This window comes from Pristis pectinata, chromosome 13, assembly GCF_009764475.1.
Source record: "Pristis pectinata isolate sPriPec2 chromosome 13, sPriPec2.1.pri, whole genome shotgun sequence".
In the NCBI taxonomy this organism is placed as follows: Eukaryota; Metazoa; Chordata; class Chondrichthyes; order Rhinopristiformes; family Pristidae; genus Pristis; species Pristis pectinata.
This window is the reverse complement of record NC_067417.1, coordinates 16,613,978-16,633,961: the sequence shown is the minus strand read 5'-3', so window position 1 is coordinate 16,633,961 and position 19,984 is coordinate 16,613,978. Positions and strand designations below refer to the sequence as shown.

General features: G+C 39.4%; 1 long non-coding RNA gene across 1 annotated transcript in view; it reads left to right on the top strand.

The window, feature by feature from the left end:
• Positions 1 to 19,984, top strand: part of LOC127577191 (uncharacterized) — a 134,177-nt gene that overhangs the window by 4,556 nt on the left and 109,637 nt on the right. The window contains exon 2 of the long non-coding RNA XR_007957342.1: positions 6,217 to 6,353. This is a non-coding gene — a long non-coding RNA (uncharacterized LOC127577191). The remainder of the gene's footprint in view (positions 1 to 6,216; positions 6,354 to 19,984) is intronic.

The window sequence follows — 19,984 nt, the reverse complement described above, 5'->3', positions numbered from 1 at the left end:
TCATACCTACAGAACAACCCCTAACAGCAGATACGATAGCAATGTTTAAGAGGCATAGAATATGGAACATTGAACAGTACAGCACAGGAACAGGCTCTTCAGCCCACAATGTTGTGCCAAACCAATTGCATTAGTAATAAAATGCCCAATTTAACAAATCCCTTCTGCTTACACAATGTCCATATCCTACCATTTCCCTCACATTCATGTGCCTATCATATTTGCCTCCAACCCCACCCAGGCAGCGCATTCCGGGCATCTACCACTCACTGTGTAGAAAACTTGCCCTGCACAGCTCCTTTGAATTTTCCCCCTCTCACCTTAAATGCATGCCCTCTGGTATTAGATATTTCAACCCCAGGGAAAGATAATGGCTGTCTACCTTATATATGCCTCTTAATCTTATAAATCTCTATCAGATCTCCCCTCAGCCTCTGCTGCTCCAGAGAAAAAAACCCAAGTTTGTCCAACCTATCCTCATAGCACTGGCCTCTAATCCAGGCAGCATCTTGCTAAACCTCTTCTGCACCCTCTCCAAAGCCTCCACATCCTTCCTATAATGGGACGACCAAAACTGAATGCAGTACTCCAGATGCGGCCTAACTAAAGTTTTATAAAGCTGCAGCATAACTTCCTGACGCTTGAACTCAATACCTTGACTAATAAAGGCAAGCATGCCATATGCCTTCTTTACCGCCCTATCAACCTGTGAAGCCACTTACAGGGAGCTATGAATTTGAACCCTAAGATCCCTCTGCTCATCAACACTGTTAAAGGTCTTGCCATTAACAGTGTACTGTCTCTTTACATTTGATAGGCATATGAACAAGCAGGTAATGGAGTGATATAGAGCATGTGCAGGTAGATGGGATTAGTTTCAACTGGCATCACGGTCAGCACAGACATCGTGGGCCAAAGGGCCTGTTCCTGTGCTGTACTGTTCTGTGTTCTAGTATCAAATTCTCTAGTTTTAGGTAACTTGTTCTTTCTTTCTCGATCAGAACTGGCCAGTTATCCTTACGTGATTTTGACTTTCTTTCTCTCTCTTCATTAATATAGCCTAGTCTGCTGGGCATGTCCCACAACCCTGCTGTAGGCAAGACATAACATGATCTGCTACATCAATCCATTTAGTTTCACCCCATCAGAGATATCCCCCCTTGTTTCACCTATCTCTCTCCCCACCTTCTCTATAACTGAAAACTAACCTGCTTTCTCTCTTTCCCAATTCTGATGGAAGGCTTTGGGCCTGAAACATTAACTCACTTTCCACAGATGCTGCCTGACCTATGGAATACTTTCAATATTTTTGTTTTTTATTTCAGATTTCTAGCATTAACAGTTTTGTTTAATTTTTATTTCAACAACCAAATTCTCCCCAACCTCAGATTATTGGGATGGCAAGAGGAATATGATAAAGAATTTTAATTGCTTCTCTGTTTAATTTATCTATGTTTTATGTTTAAGAATTGCCCCCACTCTCATTCCAAACCTGACTGGTCCAGCAATCACAGTGGTTGGTCCTAAAAAAAATCGTAAAATAATTTACTGTTTTGAAAAGATTTTGAAATCCTAAGAAATGTAACAGGACAGGAAAAGGAATAAATGAATCTGTGGGATTTCTGTAAAGTAATATTAAAATAAACTATTCTTGTATGTAATTTCTGCCTGGTAGCCCTAGAAAGTGTACAATTTGGCAACGAAGATAAATGGGTTCATGGATTTTATTAGAAGTTAATCCTGCCAACCAATGGAGGGATTTATCAGTGCTCTTTGAAGATGACCTTGGATTTCCAGCTTTATCTCAAGACTGGAGGAGCAGAGAGGAGCGTGAGCCTGGATTAGGTGGAGTGGTCAAAACCTAACATTATTGGAGAAAAGAAGGTCAATCTTTTTGACCGAAAGAGGCCCACAGGAAGTAGACCCTTAGAAATTGGCCTTTCCCAGCAAAACGAAAGGATACATTGCTCAAACATATTTTGACAAAGCTGGAATGACATTATAATTCTAGTTGCCAAACTATGACAGTTTCCAATCCTGCAGAATTTGAGACTGCTGCAAGTTATCATTTTGGCAGAAGGAATCAACTTCTAAATGGGGGCATAAGTGAATTTGTCATTGCACTCAAAAAACTCATTGATTTGTGATTTTGGAGATTTCCAGGGGAGAACATTGTCCTTTTGTCTGAGGACAGTAGAATTAATGTGTTTGCAGCAAACTATTGACAGCTCTAAATTTGATATTTGATTTGGTTTGGCAAACAGCATTGCCCGTGGCAGCATTTCCAAGCACCTACCACCCTCTGTGTAATTTTTTTTTCTCTCTCCTTTTCCTCTCCCCCGATGGTGCCTGCCTCTGTACCTTTGACCCATCCCCTGGTGGATCTGCTCTCCCCTCTTCCCCCACACCTGCTTATCACTATCTCTTACCTGCATTTACCTATCACTACCCTGTGCCCACCCCGCCTCCCCTCTTTTGTCCACCTATCACTGCTCTGTTTTCCCCCCTATATATTGGGCTTCCCCTTTTCCTATCTTCAGTCCTGAAGAAGGGTCCTGACCCGAAATGTTGACCATCTGCTGTTCTCTACAGATGCTGCCTGACCTCCAACATCTTGTTTTTTCATCTAGATTCCAGCATCTATAGTCCTTTGTTTCTCTAAAAAAAATTGCCTTGTAAACCTCCATCAAACTTTTCCCCTCTTGCCTTAAAGCTATGCCCTCTGTTATTTGGCATTTCTGCTGATGACTGTTGAACATTTTGGGCAATAGGCAGGTGATGAAGTGATATAGTGCAGAAATGAGGAAGCTGCCCAGCAAAAAGGCATCCAACCCCCAAGGCTGCTTTTAGCCCCCAGTGAACTGAAGATGGTCATGAAGAACAAAGTGGTAATATGGGCAATAGTGGAGCGAACTCTATTTTCTACACTGTTACAATGGAGCTCTATGCAAGCTTGAAGAACAGCACTTGTTTTGCATGTTGCAGCCTTATTGACCGAATCTCAAAATTTTCAACTTTAAACTGACAGGATTATACTCTGTAAATTTTAGAAGAATGAAAGGTTATCTCATTGAAATTCCTACAGGACTTAATGCAGGCATGATGCTTCCCCTGTTTAGGGTGTCTAGACCCAAATTAAAGGGTTAGCCATTCTGCATGGAACTGAGAGAAATGTTTTCATCCAGAGACAAATGAATATTTAGAATTTTCAATCCAAGAGGGTGGTGGAGGAACAGTTACTGAGTTTATTCAAGGCAGAAATAAATCGGATTTTGAATACTGGAGAAATCAAGGTGAGGAAGTGAAGGGTTAAGAATTGCAACCATACCTAGAACTGGTAAACAAAATATGTATATATATGCATTTATACTTCTTTAGCAAGGACTAGCAAGCTGCTGACCCACTAGTTAGGTTGGAATGTTAAGTATGTTAACTGCCTTTGTTTCGGGTAACGGACCATTCCGATATGTCAGACGGTGGCGATACTGGGTGTAATTAACATCGAGGTGAAGGCTTGGTCTGAACAATGAAGGGTGATACCTGCCTTTGAAAGCCTTGATTATAACTCAGTTATACTAAGACAAGAGGTGTGATAGCTGTCTCGGGATCTCTATAGCTTGACCGAAACTCGTGGCGCCGTTTGCATGGGATGTGCTTGACAATTCCTGTATAAATGTCTGTCTGCCCTTTGTTCGGGGAGAACTCGGGAAACGACTCTTAGTGAGTGCTGAAGAGAATTCTCCTAGCGGTGCACTGCTAATAAAGGTATTTGTTCGAATCGACCTCGTGGCACTGTGTTATTTACAGCGGACAGAAGGGGAAAATTGATTTCGGGACGACAAAGGGATGTGGGGTTAGTGCTGGAAAGTGACGATGAAATGTCAGATCAGCCACAATCTTTTTGAATGGCAGAGCAGTCACAAGGTCCCAAATATTCTTATTATTCTTATGATTATGATGCTTTGGTCTTATAGGCACATCCATTAAATGCAATGCATCTATTGGGGTAGCCTTGCTGACACTGCTTGCTTAAAGACTCTAAACTATCGCTGAAAGTTCCACTCAATATCCCCAAGATAAAGATTCTCTGCGAACCTACCCCTGCCACATCACACTGCCCTCCAACGACAAATGAAGACCTGGAAAATATGGACCATTTCCAACATCGAGGCAGCCACAGCAAAGGCAGACATTGACAAGAAATTCACCACTGCCTTCAATGCACCAGCATAGCTTTTGGTCAATTTAAGAAAAGGGTGCTTGAAGATTAGGACTTCAGACCTGGCAGAAAACTTATGGTGTACTGGGCAGCAGTGATCTCTGCCCTTTTAAATGCTCCTGAGACCTGGACTGCCTATAGCAAGCATTTCAAGGCCCTGGAAAATATGCTGTCTCTGCAAAACCCTTCAAATCCACTGAAAGTACAAGTAAACCAATATAAATGTTCCCACGTTAAGCCAACATCCCTGGCATTGAAGCCAATTTATACTCATTCCACTGGGCTGACCTTTTCACTCATATGCCCAAAACCAGTTTCATCCTTGATTCTGGAGGATTGCCTGGGAGAAGCCTTCCAGCTTTGCTTACAGGTCTGTTATTTTGTTCTTTGCATAAGAGAGTACAAAATGTAAGGGGAAGCATCAGGTCTGGAGATGAACATCCACAAGTAATTCTGTTCACCGAAGTTCAGGGTTAATGCCCAGGAGTGGGACAACATTTATGGCCCTCTAGGTTGGAAAGGAAAACCTTGCAGAAAACTTCTGGCGGAATTACAAATACCTCCAACTTGGGTATGCTGCCTTCATTTTATCAGTGATGTAATAATTAGAAGGTTGAGGATAGTGGTTGTCTGTTATAACATTGTGAGGAGTACCATAAAACCTGGTGTATAAGTTGCTTCTACTTCAGGTCTTCAGTTTTGGGAGACACCTTTTTTGAATTAAAATAAATTAAAATACATTCTGCAATTCTCCTTTAAGCTTTATTTCAATATGAAAAATTGAAATTCTATTTAATTCTTTAATCTTGTGCTGTGCTATGATTTACATTTTAATTGTTTCATTTAATAAAACATGAGCAAACATGAAAGCAGGTTTTTGAGAAACAAAGATCAACAGCTCCAAGACCAATTTTATTAGACAAACACACTAGTGTATAAGTACTGAGACACCCCCACCTCACTCCCCTTTTTAGCACCAAGAACGTATGCTTATGCACCAGTTTTTGTGATAATTAATTACCTTCTTTTTGTTTTCCTCGGCCTTTATGCATAGCAATCTTCAGAGGACAGCCATGAAGACAATTTCTCAGAGACTTCATTCTTCTCAAGGACACACAATCACAGGGCTTAGAATCTTGTAGCGGCACACTCAGATACCAGCAGGTCCAGTTAGACAATTAGTTAAATTTCACTTGATAATTCATGTATCACAATGAGTATGAGCAAGTACTCACAACTGAGGGAGTGCTTAGCTAGTTCCAGCATTTGAACCATGAAAGCTTTTGTTGACAATATTAGAGCTGTATTAGAAACTTTGGTATTGATAATTGTGCCACAATATGTTCCATGATAGCAAGCAGGGTCAGAAAGAACAATAAGATGTAGAAACAGAATTAGACCATTTAGTTCCTTGAGCCTGTTTCACTTTACAGTGAAATCATGACTGATCTGTAACCAAACTCCATTTACTCACATTTTTCCCACATTCCTGCATGATCTTCACCCATTTGGTCAGCAGAAGGGAAGTGACATTGCTTCAGGAGAGGGAGTATAGGAAAAGGTATCTCTAACTGCTGATCTCCCTAAACCAGTACATAAAATACTACCCTTGTCTCCCACCTGGGTCATTCTCTCTTCCCTCCTCTCCCATCAGGCAGAAGATACAGGAGCCTGAGGGCACATACCACCAGGCTCAAGGATAGTTTCTATCTCACGGCGATAAGACTATTGAACGGTTCCCTTATACAATGAGATGGACTCTGACCTCACAAACTACCTTGTTTGACCTTGCACCTTATTGTCTACCTGCAATACACTTCACTGTAGCTATGACACTTTACTCTGTATTCTGTTATTGTTTTTACCCTGTACTACCTCAATGCACTGTGTAATGAATTGATCTGTACAAACAGTATGCAAGACAAGTTTTTCAATGCATCTCGATAGAAGTGACAATAATAAACCAATACCATTGCCAATTTTGTCTTTGCACACAGATACATTTCACAGGATGAGCAAGGTCTTGAAAAGGCAGGAAGTTGAGTCAAATACATTTCTCAGCCAGGACAGTGATCCAAGTGACCAGCACCTGTCCCTTTCCAAATGACGTGGGACGAACCATATGGCAGGAAATGTAAGTGAAATGAAACATATATGAGTAGTTAATAAAAGATACAAAATTAAAATAAAGGTAAGTGGAAATACTCCATAGGTCAGGCAGCATCAATGGAGAAAGAACGAGAAAAAATGCTACAGGCTGATGACCCAACTGATGACCAAGTTCTGATGAAAAGTCATCAATCTGAAGTATTAACTCTGTTTTTCTCTCTCCACAGATGCTGCCTGGCATGCTGAGTATTAGCAGTATTTTTTTGTTTTTATTTAGAATTTCCAGCATCTGTAGTTTTTTTGTTGTTTTCATGCACTGATAGAAAGCCATGTTGCTTTATTTATTGTTATGGTGCTGCAGAACTGGAATTGGTTTATTGTTGTTACATGTACCAAGGTACAGTGAAAAACTTGTCTTGCATACGTTCATACAGAGCAATTCACTACACAGTGCATCGAGGTAGTACAAGGTTAAACAATAAAAGAATGCAGAATAAAATATAACAGCTACAGAGAAAGTGCAGTGCAAATATACAATACGGTGCAAGGTCATAACGAGGTACATTGTGAGGTCAAGACTCCATCTTATCATACCAGGGAACCATTCAATAGTCTTAAAACAGTGGGATAGAAGCTGTCCTTGAGCCTGGTGGTACGTGCTTTCAGACTTCTGTATCAGAAAATGTACTATGTTTTAGTATCACCCCTATGTCTTGCCCATTATTCCCCCTGAGTGCCAACTCAATATCTACCTCTCTTTTGCATCTTGTTCCTGTGCCTGTGCTAGCCCACCACATTAGTTGTCGCTGCTAGGGATACTGATTGCTTTCCTCTTATGTAGATTGCTTTCCTCTTATAAAGACAGAGTCTTCCATCCGAATCTTGTCAATCTGGAATCCTCAGAGGTTGAACAAAACTCCATCTTCACAAGTACTCGCTGCCAATTGTTTGCCAGAGGGTATTGAGGCACCAGGAGCAATCGAGCTTTCATTCAGAGGGGACAATAATATATGTAAAACCCACCAGAAATGCTGCTTCACCATTTATTACAGCACCAGCGACCTGGGTTGAATTCCTGCCACTGTCTGTAAGGAGTTTGTATGTTCTCCCCGTGTCTGCATGGGTTCCCTCCGGGTGCTTCGGTTTCCTCCCGCATTCCAAAGGCATACAGGTTAGGAGTTGTGGGCATGCTATGTTGGCACCGGAAGAGTGGCGACACTTGTGGGCTGCCCCCAGCACATTCTCGTAATGCAAAGAGACATACAGTATTTCATTGTGTGTTTCGATGTACATGTAGCTAATAAATAAATACCTTATCTTAAATTTGAACTCATTAAAAACAATTTTAAAAGCTGTTTTAAAAAATACTTACTAAGATGCTTCATAGGTGTCAATTAACCAAAAAAGTGTCTGGTTGCATCTATTTATTAATTCCTGGAGAAAAACCAAGATACTGTAGAAGCTGGAAATCTGAAATAAAAATGAAAACATGGGGAATACTCAAAAGGTCAATCTGCATTAGTGGAGAAAGAAACAGTTAACATTTCAGCTTCATTTCTCAAAAACTTTTCCTGATGAAACCAGTTCTGTCAACCTGAAATGTTAACTCTCTTTTTCTATCACAATGCACCCTGCTCTGCTGGCTATTTCTACATTCTCTGTTTTTATAGCAAATCCAGGACTCTGATTCTAAACACATCTATGTTCAATTCAGGTATTGGTGCATTGGAGCTATGATGCACCTTGACAATAACACTCTTTAAAATAACACAAATTTTAACCTCCACCCTGCTATCTATTTCTAGCCCAACTCTCTTGGATTTGGAGGGGGGGTGGGTGGGGGGATGGGGGATTGTTGGGCAATAGTTAAAAACATCTTCATCATATATTACTTCAAAGGTTCCAGTCCCATCAACAGCATGAAACCTGACTGACTAATGTAGAGCTTTTATCTTTTAAACTTGTATAAAAAATTATCCTTGTGATGGAACCACATCTTTTCGTAGTTTACCGCTTTGAATATATTAGCACATTAGATAGCATTATGGATCTCATTGGTCTTTGGAAGCATAAACTCCAGGTTTCCAGTAAATTATAACTGATCCTTTAATCAGCAGTGATATTAATTGAGACAATAATACACTACAATGTATTGGTATTGGTTTATTATTGTCATTTGTACCGAGGTATAGTGAAAAGTTTGTCTTGCATACCGATCGTACAGGTCATTTCATTACACAGTGCAGTTACATTGAGTTAATACAGAGTGCATTGATGTAGTACAGGTAAAAACAATAACAATACAAAGTCTCACAGCTACAGAGAAAGTGCAGTGCAATAAGGTGCAAGGTTACAACAAGGTAGATCGTGAGGTCAGAGTCCATTTCATCCTATAAGGGAACCATTCAATAGTCTTATCACAGTGGGGTAGAAGCTGTCCTTAAGTCTGGTGGTACGTGCCCTCAGACTCCTGTATCTTCTACCCGATGGAAGAGGAGAGAAGGGAGAATGTCCCAGGTGGGTGGGGTCTTTGATTATGCTAGTTGCTTCACCAAGACAATGAGAGGTAAAGACAGAGTCCAAGGAGGGGAGGCTGGTGTCTGTGATGCGCTGGGCTTTGTCCACAACTCTCTGCAGTACTATACAGACACATTTTAACCCAACTAAACAATTGAGAAATGCACAACATAGGGTGAAACACCAGTTATACAGATTTCTTAATGTTTTTTCATTGGCACCTATGTGGGATAATCATTGCCTGGCGGACTAGTGAAACAATCCACTGTTCTTCAAAATACTACCAAGGAATCTTTTACATTTGAGAGCATGGAGTGCTTTGGTTAAGTGTGTCGTCTGAATGGCAGCTCCTCTGACAATGTAGTTAGGTCGTCATTTGTAAAATGAATGCAGGTTAGATGTTGTTTATACTTGAATAAAGAAAAGTGCAGATGAAAGAATGTTTCTGGCACCAACAGGATTAAACATCTGAGAACATACAAATGCTTGGTGTAGTAAGAGAAGTATTAATGGAGCAAACATGTCAGTTTATTTGCTATTAAATCTTAATTCAAAAATGTTTACACCTGTACCATATGAAAAATTAAATATAATCCATCTGTGATATAAAATCATTAATTGTCCCCAAAATGTCTTTAACAGTGCTGATTACTATTAAAAATGGCAGCATTATTTGCACTTTGTTAACACTTTGGTTATAATTTGGCTGGCTTCATGTCTTTTAGGAACTCATATATAGCAGCATTACTTACCAAATATTGCTAGAATAAATGTTTATCTTTCAGTTGTGTTTGTACAGTATTTTGTGTACATTTCTGAATCAGTAAATATTGCATTTCATTGCAATATATTTAGTTCTTGAATCAGCGCAATTAAAAAACCAGCAGCAATGAACATTTTATTATATTGTTTACTGTATTTACTTGGAAAGTCTTAACATTTTATACAAACCATTGTTCATATTGTAAATTAAAAATCCTAATAATATTACTATATAAAATAATTTTATTATCTGGCATACTGGAAAATATGCTGGAAACATCCAAGAACATATCAGGAATAATATGCTTTCTATGAGAAAAGTCTGATTGGTTCAATAGACCGATGCAGTAGTTCTCAGCAATTTTTGTACAAGCCGCAGTTTCTTAACATTAATGACCTGTACCAATGCAGAAAACAAAAAAGCAATTCTACCCCAAAGTAGTTAGACCAGCTCAAAAAGGCAGAAATCAATATCAAAAGAAAAAGACTACCAGCAATAGAAACATCCATTACCCCTCAGTGACATTTCTCATTGTGCAGTTTGAAAAGAAAATTGTAAACAGGATGCTAAAAGATTAAATGCAGCTGTAAAATCTAAACTATATATTCATATTTGGTACTTAAATTTTGTTGTATAATAAATTTGATATTAAATTTAATGATATACCTGATCTTGGTTCCCTCTGATGAGTTCATTGTAGTTTGGTTTGTCATCAACATAATCTGAAGGTCATGCTCATTCAGTTTGTTCCTGCTTTTATTCTTTATTTGAGCCAAGGCAGTGAATCCTGTTTTGAATAAGTATGTTGCATAGAAAAATAACATGATTGTTATGAAATGAGAAACAAAAGCAGCATATCCTCAAGATGACAAAAAGGAGTAGGATATCCTTCAGCAGCACCATACCAAAGTCTGGAAGGATCATTTTAGTATATTTCTTCTGTAAACCACAAACACAAGGTAAACTGTTCAGTTGAAATTCTTTCCCCCTTATGGACTACATTTTCCAATAAAATTCCAAGTGAACCCCATAATCCATTCTTCACCACTGAGTTTTACACCTTGGAAGTAATCATAGAATCTTGCGTCTAATTTTGTCAATTATTTATTATTTTCCTGAGTGCTTTTCAGCAGGCAGAATCCACTTTGAAACATGCTTGATCCACAGAGAAAATTGTTTTATTTTAATGTAGCAATTTTTGCAGTTGCTCAAAGCAATTATGCCCTCTACTCTGTAAAGGCAGATTTAAATCTGATCAAATATATCTGCCAGATATGCAACATGAGCAAGCCATGTATCATTATTGTTTCCAAGCAAAGCTGCCAACTTATTCTTACATTTGCATAAATGAGACAGCCTTTGAACCTCAGAATAGCGTAAAGCAGATTACAAGCAGGAGCTAGAGTCCATTGGACAGCGTTGTGAGAATTCCGAGAAGTTGAGAAATTCTCGTTGTAGCAACACGCAACCTACGAAACATTCTATAATGCCCTTATATTTATCGTACTTTCATTGGGAGAATTTATCTTCTGTTCTCTCACACAGATACATGCTACTTCTGCCTCTCACCTTCATCCCAGCTAGCAAAACCTCACTCATCAGGTTCAGGGGTCTTTAACTGCCAGGATTATACTGCTACATAAGAGGGGTTATTTGCAAGCACTCTGAATAAATGGAGCCCTTTGACATCAATTGGGAATTAAATATGCACATTAATCTGGTGCAAACAATGGCCCATGGCACACATAGCTGTACTTGCCCAAGCGAACACCCCATCAGAATCAAAGATTTATGCATTACAGTATTGCGGTAGTCCCATGCATTCACAGCATAATGCTTTACAGCGCCAGTGACCCGGGTTCAATTCCAGCCACTGTCTGTAAGGAGTTTGTACATTCTTCCTGTGTCTGCATAGGTTTCCTCCGGGTGCTCCGGTTTCCTCCCACATTCCAAAGACGTACGGGTTAGGAAGTTGTGGGCATGCTTGTTGGCACTGGAAGCGTGGTGACACTTGTGGGCTGCACCCAGCACACTCTACGCAAAAGATGCATTTCACTGTGTGTTTCGATGTACATGTGACTAATAAAGATATCATCTTACTTATCAAACAGGTAGGTGTACAGTACATTCCAATGTCTAACATTAATGTATATCTTTACATGCATACAATCCAACATAAAGATATTTAATGCTGACTCACCACTGCACATGTACTCAGATCACATTCCCATATAATCATAAGTGATGTGACACACCATATGGGACTCAGGTGGCATGTAGCAGCTGCATTGTGGGAATTCTTACTATGGCTGCCACATAGCTACCTGGTCAAATCAGATACATGAACGTTAACTTTGATAGTCATAGATGATTGTAACCTGCATTGAAAATTCTTGTTTCCTGTAAATAACTCCAATATTGACGGCTAATCCTATGTCACTGCCTTCAGCATGTGCTCATCCCTTTATCATGTATAACAAATGGTCCCTTCAAATATATCCAGAAGTCAATATTTGCAGAAAGCTGCACACTGCAGTACACTGCAAGCAATCTCATTGCAGTTAAGAGACATGCTTGAGGCTGAAATTTAATATTTGCAGTTGACCTTTGCTGAAGAACCACCAAATATGTATTGTATTGCTTTTCAGGGTTTCCAAAGTCAATGATAATTTCTGAAAAGGAAATTGTGTTTAACAAACCTACTGCATTTTTTTTGTGGAAATATCTGGTAGAATAAATAAAGAGAACCAGCAGATATGCTGTATTTGTATTTTCATAAAGTTCTGCGTAGAAGATAAGAGTGCAAATTTAAAGTGAATGGTATTGTGTGTAATATATTGGCATGGATTGAAAATTGTTTGGCAGACAGGAAACAGAAAGTAGCAATAAATGGATCTTTTTCAGGTGACTAATGGGGTATCACAGAAATCAGCGCTTGGATTCAACCTATTCATAATATATATCAATCATTTGGAGGAAAGAGCAAAATGTAATATTTTGAAGTTTGTTGATGGCACGAAACTGGTTTGGAATGTGAATTGTAAGGAGGATGCAAGGAGTCTTAAAGATGACTTAGGCAGATGGAGGGAGTAGGCAAAATATGGCAGATGCCTTGTAACATGGATAAATGTGAAGTTATCCACTTTGGTAGGAAAAACTGAAAGACACCAAATTACTTAAATGTTATTAGATTGGAAAATGTTGAAGTGCAAAGGGATCTAGCTGTCTTGTACACCAGTCACTGAAAGCAAACATGCAGATATAGCAAGCAGATAAGAAAGCAAATGGTACATTGGCCTTCATAGTAAGAGTTTCTGAGTACAGGAACAAGGATATCTTGCTGCAATTATATAGAGCCTTGGTGAGACCACACTTGACCATTGTGTGTAGTTCTAATCTGTTTACCTTAGGAAAGATATATTTGTTATAAATGGACTGTAGCAAAGGTTCACCAGGCTGATTTATTGGACGGCAGGATTATTGTATGAAGGGAGATCAGGTCTACTAGATTTGTATTCATTGGACTTTATACATCTGGGAGAGGATATAGTTGAGTGAGCAGCATAGTGATACAGCAGTTAGTGCTGTTGCCTCAACACTCCAGCAGTCTGGATTCAATTCTGACCCCAGGTACTAAGAAACATTTAGATAGACACATGAACAGACGGAATGGAAGGATATAGACCATGTGCAGGCAGATGTGCAGTTTAAATTGGCATCATGGTCGGTACAGACATTGTGGGCCAAAAGACCTGTTCCTGTGCTGTATTGTTAGAAACATAGAAAACCTACAGCACAATTCAGGCCCTTCGGCCCACAAAGCTGTGCCGAACATGTCCCTACCTTAGAAATTACTAGGCTTACCCATAGCCCTCTATTTTTCTCAGCTCCATGTACCTATCCAAAAGTCTCTGAAAAGACCCTACCATATCCACCTCCACCACCGTTGCCGGTAGCCCATTCCACGCACTCACCACTCTCTGAGTAAAAAACTTACCCCTGCTATCTCCTCTATACCTACTCCCCAGCACCTTAAACCTATGTCCTCTTGTGGCAACCATTTCAGCCCTGGGAAAAAGCCTCTGACTATCTACCCTATCAATACCTCTCATCATCTTATACACCTCTATCAGGTCCCCCCTCATCCTCCGTCCATCCAAGGAGAAAAGGCCGAGTTCCCTCAACCTGCTTTCATAAGGCATGCTATGTTCTATCTGTGCGGAGTTTGGATGTTCTCTCTGTGACTCCATGTGTTTCCTTTGGGTGCTTTTGGCACATCGTAAAGATATGTGGTAGTTTAATTGGCTACTGTAAATTACGCTTTCACGTAGATTCAAGGCAAAACAAATCAAAGGGGATTGATGGATTATGTGTGAGAAAGAATGAATTGCAAGGGTGCAGGGAAATGGGGAGGGGGAATAGGGCCAATGGGATTGCTTACCACAGAACTGGTGGACCAGGTCGCCTCCTCCTCTGTCATTATAAAAAACTCACAACATTCTGACTGGGCTAGGAGGGTGCCTAGATGAGAGGTCACAGTCTCAGGACACAGGACAAGAGATTTAGAACTCAAAGATTAGAAGATTTAGAGCAGAAGATATATTAAAAATAAAGGACATCATGAAGTAGGGAGAATAAAATAGGAACATGGTTTTCAGATGGATGACCAGCCATGATCATAAGGAATAACAGAGGGCCATGAATGGCCTATTCATTCTCCTGTTTTCTATGTTTCTATGACCAGCCCAATTAACCTTCTTGCAAGTACATGCTTTCATGTAAGGAGACCAAAATTGTTCACAGTAGTCCAGGTGTAGTGTCACCATGGCCTGATGTAATTGTAGTAAGACATCTCTACTCTTCTACTCAAATCCTCTTGAAATAAAGGCTAACATAATCACTTGTCTTTCTAACTGCAGGCTGCACCTGCATGTTAACATTCAGTGAACTGTGTACAATACTCAAGTCCCTTTGAACATTTACATTTCTCAATCTCTCACCATTTAAAAAATACTCAGCATTTCTGTTTTTCCTATTGAAGTGGATAAACTCACATTTTTCAACATTGTTCACCATCTGCCATACTGTCTCATTTAGATCGTCTATGTATTCTTGAAGCCTCTTTGTATCCTCATCACTGCTCGCAGTCCAGCTTAATCCTGTGTCATCAGTAAACTTGGAATTTGCAAACATTTCTTGTGCATTGTTGTCCATTTCTCAGATAACCTTCTCTCTGTCATTCAAAAAGAAGAATATTGAACTAAGCTGCATTAGGGCAATCAAGGCTACTTTGTGGAGTCTGGCACCACAGATCAATAAATTCTGCTATTGTCAAGGTCCCTTACAGTATAACAATTTAATATTAATAATAGCAGAGGCCTCAAAGGTTTATAAGGGGTGAATTACAATTGAAGCAGTTTCCTCCCCCCCCCCTCAGAAATTCTACAGTTAATCGGAGTAATGTCGAAGTCCGATCCCACAGCAAAGTCAGTAGTCAGTGATTTACTACAGTTGTGGAAACGTGAGGATGATCTCAATACTGTGATGATACTGCAAGATGCCATACATCAGAAGGGCAGTTCATGCTTCATTCCTTGCTGTTTAAGAAATGTTATACATGCTCATTGTTGTTTGAAGAATTGCAGAATGGTAGAGGTAGAAGTTCATTGTCACACAACTCCTTTCACAGAGAACTCACAGGGGCAATGAGACCTGAACATGGCTGTCAAAGTATTATATGTCTGTAACTGTACAAACTTAAATGTCAAATAGGCTGCAGAGTTAGAGGTTTCAATGCAGTTTCAAATGAGGTCAAGAAGTCCCTGAATGTGTTTCTTGATCAAGTGAAACAATAACCAATTACATCTGCTGGGTAAATATTCCATTGGATTAAGAGATTATTAAATAAAAATTGAAAATACTCAGCACATCAGGCAGAAAATGTAGAGAGTAAAACTGAGTTATGTCACAGATTGATGATCTTTCATCAGTTCTGATAACAGGTGACTGATCTGCAGCATTATTTCTGTTTCTTGCTCTGTAGATGTTGCTTGACCTGTGAGTATTTCCTTAATTTCTCCTTTTATTTCTGCTTTCCAGCATTTGCAGTAATTAGCTAAAATTAAGTGACCTTCTGACTTCACTGAATACCCCTGCTACTTTGAATCTTCTGATCCATGATATCCATTGGACAATTTGATGACACTTTTCTTTAGGTGAGCCATTTGATGAAAATCTGTAAAGCTTGAAAATAGCTGCCTATCATGAAGGTCTTCAGATTAATTCAGGGTACAGCAGGTGTTAAGCCTGAAAAGTGAAGATAATGTTCTGGACAATGTGGAATAGCATTTTTATTTTTCCATGCTTAAGCTGATGTCAACTAGACAATCAGTGAGATCTTTGCTTTTGAGTAAGTTAGATATTGGGTGTTGAATCCCTCCTGTGGCATGCTACCGTGGGTGGCAATGGTGTCTCAGAGACAGTTGGTGTAAGCTCTTGCCATCCATGAAATGGAGGGTTACATTGTGAGTCAGTTTTTGTAACAACAAAGTGTTTGAAGGGTCAATCTTACATGTGAGCAGAGTGCAGCGTAAGCCGTGAGCCTTCAGAGTAATGTTGAACTGACTGATGATGATTTTATGTGACTAGCCCTTTAAATAATGTGCTTGAGCAATCAGCATTATTAAAAGTTGTTTTTTTATGTGAGTGAAGAACAACTGATATCTTTCAGACTAAGCTGGTTTAAAATCTTCCTGATGACCAATTTTGGAAACTTCTCTTATGTCTAAAATGAGCATACACTGGTAGTGACTGGTGTTAAGACACCTGTAAGTGTGCACAATATTGTTTGACTTCACATTAATGTGATCTTCAGTCAGGCAGCACCATTTTTCTTGATCTTCCAGCCCCATGCCTCCTAGATCAGGAAACAGTGGTTCTGCATTCCATCAAATGCTTTCAAGGGGATTCTTTTAACAATTCTTCAACATTTCCTGTCTTTGGAATGGCCCCATCAATTGTATCACTGACACGATCATACCACCTTGATCCCACTGACTCCAAGTAATTAACAAGTGCAACAAATCTATCATCAGCAGTGTTAGAAGTGTGAAAGTCCACATTAAAATAGTGTTTTTCTGTAGAATCAACTTTTCACAGATGCCTTACATATACCAGGAAGATAGTGTGATTTGACACTTTTATTATTAAACTGTAAGGTGTAGCATATCTTTACAGAAAAATGGATGTATGCCATTGAATGTCAAGGATGGTGCCCACACTTTTTCTTGTTGGAAACAGTCACTTCCTGGCACTTACGTGGTATAAATATTACATGCCTGAATGTTACCTAGTTCTTATAGCATGCAGGCTATGAACTGCTTCATTTGATGAGGAGTTGCAAATGGATTTGAACATGGCGCAATCATTAACAAATATCCCCACTTCTCACGTTATGATGGAAGAATGGTCATTGACAAAGCAGATGAAGGTATTTGAGCTGCAAAATTCTTACAATGGTGCCCTGGAGCTGGGAAGATTGATGAAGAACGTAGAACATAGAACAGTACAGCACAGGAACAGGCCCTTCGGCCCGCAATCTCTCTGCCGACCATGATGCCAATCTAAAGTAATCTCATCTGCCCGCACAAGGTCCATATTCCTCCATTCCCTGCCTGTTCATGTATCTGTCTAAATGCTACTTATCTATCATATCTATTCCTACCACTTCCCCTGCAGCACATTTCAGGCACCTACTACTCTTTGTGTAAAAAAAAATTGCCTCACGAATCTCCTATTTATCCTATCTATGCCTCCCATAATCTTATATACTTCTACCAGGTTGCTCCTCAGCCTCCTATACTCCAGCGAAGACAGTCCAAGTCAGTCCCACTTCTCCTTATAGCCAAAACTCTTCAATCCAGGCAACATCCTGGTGAATCTCTTCTGCACCTTCCCCAAAGCTTCTACATCCTGTAATGTGGTGACCAGAACTGGACACACTACTCCTCAAGTGGCTCACCAAAGTTTTACACTGCTGCAACATGACTTGCCAACTTCTATACTCAATGCCTCAACAACATCCAACAACCACAATCATTTTCCTTTGTTCAAAATAAGATTCCAACCATAGGAGTTCTCCTTGACGACTGTTAACTTCAGTTTTACCAGGCTCATTAGTTCCATACTCTGTCAAATGCTGCCTTGATGTCAAGGTCACCTCTGGAATTTAGCTTTTTGGCCCATGTATACACCAAGGCTGTGATAAGATCAGGAGCTGAGTAATCCTTTTCTTTTTCAATCTTTTTATTTATTTTCAAATTAGTTCAAAATAATATATATAACATTGGTACTTATACATATGGTGCAAAGAGATCAGGATAGCAATCATGACAGTTAAAATATATAATCACAAGGAGTTAAAAAAAAGTAGTGTAGACCTCCCGTTCTCTTATTAAGTGAACAAATACAAAAGGAAAGATTGAAAGGGAATGAAATTTAATTATATGAAAGAAGAACCCCCAAATCAAAAAAAAAATTGATAATAAACCAAAAAAAACCAAAAACTTCAGAAAAAACCGGACTGATATTTCTTCAATTAAAAAGAAAAAGAAACATTACTATGTCATCAACTCCGCTCCTCTGCATTCAAGGGTTATTGAGAGGGATCTGAAAAAGGTCAGCGGAGCTGAGTAATCCTGACAAAACCGAAACTGAACATCAGTGAGTAGGTTGTTGGTAAATAAATACTGACTGATTGCATTGTCAATGGTACCTTCCATTACTTTGTTGATTATTAAGAGTAGGCTGATTGAGTGTAATTTATGTAAACTGCTTTTTGTAAACAGGACATACCTGGCTTTCTTCTATTGTCAGGTAGATACCAAAGTTGTAATTGTACTGGAACTGATTGCTAAAAGTACCATTAGTTCTTAAGTCCAAATCTTCAGTACCACAGCTGGGATGTTTTCTGGTCCCACAAAAATTTGGTGCATCAAGCGCTGTCAGCTGTTTCTTGATATCATGTGGAGTGAATCAAATTGCCTGAAGACTGTTTTCTGGAATGATGGAGATCTCAGGAGGAAGCCAAGATGGATCACATGCTCAGCACTTATGGCAGAACGTGGAGGGGACATTACTGTCAGATTAATTTGATTGCATTTTTTGAAGAGGTATCTAAGTCTGTTGATGGGGTTAGTGTGGTTGATACAGTCTACATGGACTTCAGTAAGGAGTTTCATGAGGTCCCACGTGGGAGACTGGTCTAAAAGATAAAAGCTCATGGGATACAGGGTAATTTGGGAAATTGGACCTGAACTTGACTTGGTTATAGGAGGCAGAGGGAAATAGTCAAGGAGTGTTTTTGTGATTAGATGCCTGTGACTCATGGATGTTCCTGGCATGGAGCATTTCAACAATGCGGAAAAGGTGGATAGATTGGGAATGTTTTCCTTGAAGTATAACTGAGGTATACACAGTTATGAGGGCCATATTTTGGGTAGGTAGTAAGACATTTTCCCCTTACTATAAGCAGATGACATGGGCTTAAAATAAGGGGAAGGAGACTTGGAGGGGATTTGAGAAGATTTTTTTTTCATCCAAGGAGTGTTTGAAGTCTGGAGGCAGAGTCATTGAATATATTCAAGGCAGAAACTACAGATATTTAAACCAGAAGGATGTCAAGGAGCATGAGGAAAGAATGTGAAAGTAGTGTTAAAGGCAAGACTGGATTAGCCATGAACATTAAATTGCGGAACAGTCTTGGGGAGTTGATTGGCCTAGTCCTCCTCTTGTTTCTTTTGTTCTTATCTTTTTTCCTTGTCTAAGATTGAACAGAAGCCTTTACTATTTGAAGGTGATTTTCTCAACAAATCAGTGCACATGTCAATTGCAGAAGGTAAAATTAACTTCTCTGGCACCTTGCTGTCTTACACTTCTCAATACAGTGTCCAACAAGGAAGGGTATTTACAATGCTTGCTCTTAGAGAGTACATTCACGTTCAAGTCTATTTTGTGATGTTCTTAAATCTCTGTTTTATTGTTAAAAATGTCAGGAGACTTGTCTTTATAGCTAGATTGTTTAAGGTTTCATTTGTCAACAGTTTACTGCAGATGACACATTGTGACCTGTGCACACCATTTTGACATTCGATAAATGAAAACTCAGACTTTAAATAAGCAGAGTCAAACCTACAATTGCTTTTCTTCCAAGGTTATGATGAACTCGTAAAATCACTGGTACATGCGGATGCAACAGGACAGCTTAAAATTTGTCAATTTCAGACTAAAGATTTGATGATTAATCATGTAACTCTTTCCTGGGAGATCTGTGGAATACAGTTTATCCCATGACTCTTAATGCCTTTTTTAAGTTCATT